Below are 4,292 nucleotides of genomic sequence, written 5' to 3'. Positions count from 1 at the left end.
CAGGATGGACCTCAGGAGACCTGGGACTGGCCTCTGTCTCTCAGGCGGGTGGGCCATGGGCAGCCCTGCCGGCCAGGCTCCCGCCAGGTGACTGTCTCTGGCCCCACATGCATCCCTCTTCCCGGCTGGGCTCAGGCCCCTCAGCTCCCTGTCTTTCTTTGGCTGAGGCTGGGCTGGGTGGGGTCTGGAGACTTAGACCCCAAGCGCTTGTGAGCCCTGCAGACCCTGAACCAGACAACAGAGGGTGGCGGATGGCAGCCCCGAAGGCATGAGGGGCTGCTGAGGCCCGGGCAGCGGGCCGGGCGCACTTCACCTTGCGACCTCACCTAACAGAGGACTGTCGGGGGTGGGTAGCTGGTGCTCCATCCGCCTCCCAGGCTGGCAGGGTGTGGCCGGAAGATGTCAGACAAGTGGGCAGTTTGGTGGCCTGGACTGAGGTGATGTGACAGGGAGGCAGGCTGCATGTCCTCCCAAAGACGTTAGGACAGGGATCAGCGGGCGGGCGGGACGATCCAGAGGAGAGTCTGAATGGGGTTCCCCTCAAACACACCTCCAGGTACCAGCGTGCTGGGGTGGGGAGGGGGCAGCTGCCAACTTACACTCATGCTTTATGCCCAGATGCCAGCCATGGCTCCCAGGGACGTCACCTGAGCATTCTCTGCAGCAGCACGAGGAGTGAGCTGCTCTCCCGGCTGGACAGTCCCCCTGTGCTGCAGCCACTGGGCGACGGGTGGCACAGCCCCTCGCTCTGCTCAGCAACCCTCTGCCAGCCCTCGCCAGCCCTGCCGTGGCCAAACACCGCAGATGGAAATGTCCACGCACATCAGCACCAGCCGCTGGGACACAGGAGCCTCTGCCTGTGTGGCCCTGGGACGAGGTATGAGGCCGGGGAGCCGCTGGCCCAGGACAGGCCCTGAAGACCAAGGCCCAGGAGTCAGGGAGGACTGGCCCTCAGCAGCTCGGGTAAGGCTCCGGCGCAGTGAGATTGCTGCCTGTGCCTTCTCTGGGGTATTGATCGCTCTACCCCAACGAAGGAAGAGAGGACCTAGGGGACCCCACTTGGCCCCCTGCCTGTATGTGGGGAGAGCAGGGTCCTGAGACATTGACCAGCTTTAGTCCCTGGTCACACCAAGAGCGTGTGCCAGGATGGGAGTCCCCAGAGAGGCGCTGCACGTTCATGGGGGAGCGGAGGGGAGCTAGAGAGGAAACCAAGGTAGACCCCCAACACACGGGTCTTCTGCGCTCTTGTAGCCTGATCACACACATGCCACAAACGCCACATGTGACACACCACGTGACACGCCACGGTATGGCGATAGGGAGACCCTAGCTGCCGGTACAAAAGCTCAGTAAACAAGGGCTGAGAGTCTGGGTCTCTGGGGAGCCCCTGTGGTTGGGGGGGGCAGGGTCCCCTCTGACAGTGAGATGATGCTCCCACCTGAGTTTTCTGATGTCCTTGTAAATTTGATTTAGATTTAGAGTATGTACTTTTTTAAAGATTTCATTTGTCTAAGTAATGTCTACACCCAGTGTGGGTCTCAAACTTACAACCCCTAGATCAAGAGTCTCATGATCTACTGACTGAGCCAGCCAGCTGGGAGCCCCTATTGTATGTACTTTCTAAATTTAAATGTATATATATATATATATATTTTAATGTTTTTTATTTATTTTTGAGGGTCAGAGAGCATGAGCAGGGGAGGGGTAAAGAGAGAGACACACACACACAGAATGTGAAACAGGCTCCAGGCTCCGAGCTGTCAGCACAGAGCCCGACGCGGGGCTCGAACCCACGAACTGTGAGATCATGACCTAAGCCAAAGTCAGAAGCTTAACCGACTGAGCCACGCAGGCGCCCCTAAATGTATATATTTTTTAAAATATTTATTTCTTGAAGGAGAATGTGAGCGGGGGAGAAGCAGAGAGAGGGGGACAGATGAGCTGAAGTGGGCTCTGCGCTGACAGCGGCAGGCCCGACGCGGGGCTCGAACTCACGAACCACAGGATCATGACCTGAGCTGAAGTCAGACGCTCAACTGCCTGACCCACCGAGGTGCGCCTGTGTGCGGTTTTCATACAGGGGGTACTGTCTGTAGCTAGTATTTTTTTAAGTAATAACAATAATGTCAGCTATCCCTGATTATCCCCAGGAGTTTGCTTCATTTTGGAAAGGTCCTTACATTACTCAAGTTCAGGGACGCAATGAGACAGAAACAGCATCAGAACCCCACATGGGGCCCCAGGGACCTCAGCTAACTTCTGACCTTCCCAGGGAAGCGACTGCAGGAATGGTGTGTGGAAAATTAGAAATAAAGAAACAAGATCATTACCAAGTGATGTCACAAAGCTACACCAGCAGGTAGCAGGCGCTAGCCGAGCCGGCTCAGACCAGGCCCTGGCTGCGCTGGGAAGTGGAGCCAGACGTGGTGTCAGTGGGGTGACGGACCATCCTACAGTCCGTCGGATCTGCTGACGTAAAAGAAGTAACATTGCATTTACTCCACACACAAAACCTGAGGTCCAGACAGGTTTTTAAAACATTTATTTATGTTTGAGAGAGAGAAACAGAGTACAAGCAGGGGAGGGTCAGAGAGAGAGGGAGACACAGAATTGGAAGCAGGCTCCAGGCTCTGAGCTGTCAGCACAGAGCCCGACGCAGGGCTCGAACCCACGAACCGTGAGATCATGAGCTGAGCTGAAGTCAGACACTCAACCGACTGAGCCCCCCAGGTGCCCCAAGAAATGACATTTACTAAACACGAGCAAATGCTGAGACTGTTATCCTGCAATAAGAAAGAGCCTCCTAACCGAGATCCAGAAGCATAAGCGGTGAAGGGAACGGTGGTTACGTGCGATGAACGCAGGCTTTAGAAGGTCTGTGCTCAGGAGACCCAGCCAAAGCCAGCTGCAAAGGGAAGACACTCGCACTGTGACAAAAGCTGGGTATGCAAAACACGTAGAGAAGGTCTCCAAACAGGAGAGGGGGGTGTTCCATGCAAAAGAAAAGTGGACAAACGGCACCGACAGGAAAGATCATGAAAGGGGAGACCCAAGTGGCCAAGAACTGTGTGAAAAGGAGGACCTCAGGCCGGCGCAAACAGAAGCCACCAGAAGTCGGTCTGCCCCATTTGGACTGGAGTGTTTCACCCCGCCCTCTGTCGTGGTGGAGAGGGGAGCGGTGCCCTCACGGCTGTCCCCCCAGCAGAGCGCCGGGGTTTCAGACACACACGCCGCGCCAGCCGCCCCTGCTGGTGTGTATCCCGGACAAGAGGCTGCCGAGTCTGAAGATCCGAGCTTGGCCACGTTCACAGCAGCGTTAACTCACAGCAGCGAAAAGGTGGGAGCGACCCCGTGTCCGCCGACGGATGGGGTCCATCCACACCCTGGACTGTCTCTCGGCCCTGACAAGGAGGGACACTCTGACACCTGCCACAACGTGGACGGACCCGGGGGGCGTGATGCTCAGTGAAACAGGAAGACAGACACCGTGTGGCCCACTCACTGAGGCCCCTGGAGTCCGCAGATTCACGGAGACAGAGAGTGGCCGGTGGGGAGGGGCTGGGGGTCCCTGTTTCATGGGACAGAGTTTCCCTTTGGGAAGATGGAAAGTTCTGGAGATGAAGGGTGGGGACGGCTGCACAACAGTGTGAATGTGCTCAGTGCCCCTGAGCTGCGTGCCTAGAGTCGGGGAAGATGGTGCTTGTTAGGGGCACCTGGGTGCCTCCGTCGGTTAAGCGATGACTCTTGGTTTCAGCTCGTGTCATGATCTTCCGGTTCATGAGTTCGAGCCCCTGAGTTGGGCTCTGCCCTGACCGCGCAGAGCCTGCTTGGGATTCTCTCTCTCCCTCTTGCTCTGCCCCTCCCCTGCTCTCGCACTCTCTCAAAATAAACATTTAAGCAAAAAGATGCGACATTTGGTGTGATGTGTGTTTTGCCACAATAAAAGAAAAGAAAGATGTGCTCGCATCACACACGTTCCACCCCAAGGACACATGGGACAAACGTTTGGAAACCATCTAAACCCGTGATGAATCCGATGGGCAACGTTGCGGGGAGTATCTGTGTCAAAAAGCCAAGCTCTGGACTCTGGACTTGTCCTCGAGGTCACATCTGCTCGAGGGGCAGTATGTTTTTAAAGAGCAAGCCACAGAGTGAGAAAATGGGAGTGGGGACTAGACGGCAGACAGGTGGCAGGTGCCCTGACGTGGGGCCGGTGGCCTGGAGGCTGGCCTTCTGGGCAGTGTCTGGCCCGCAGGCGCCCCCATGTGGCCAGGCTCTGGCCAGATAGCCGG

This window comes from Crocuta crocuta, unplaced genomic scaffold (assembly GCF_008692635.1).
Source record: "Crocuta crocuta isolate KB4526 unplaced genomic scaffold, BGI_CrCroc_1.0 scaffold1161, whole genome shotgun sequence".
Lineage (NCBI taxonomy): Eukaryota > Metazoa > Chordata > Mammalia > Carnivora > Hyaenidae > Crocuta > Crocuta crocuta.
The sequence above is the reverse complement of the archived record's forward strand: the minus strand, read 5'-3'. Positions refer to the sequence as shown.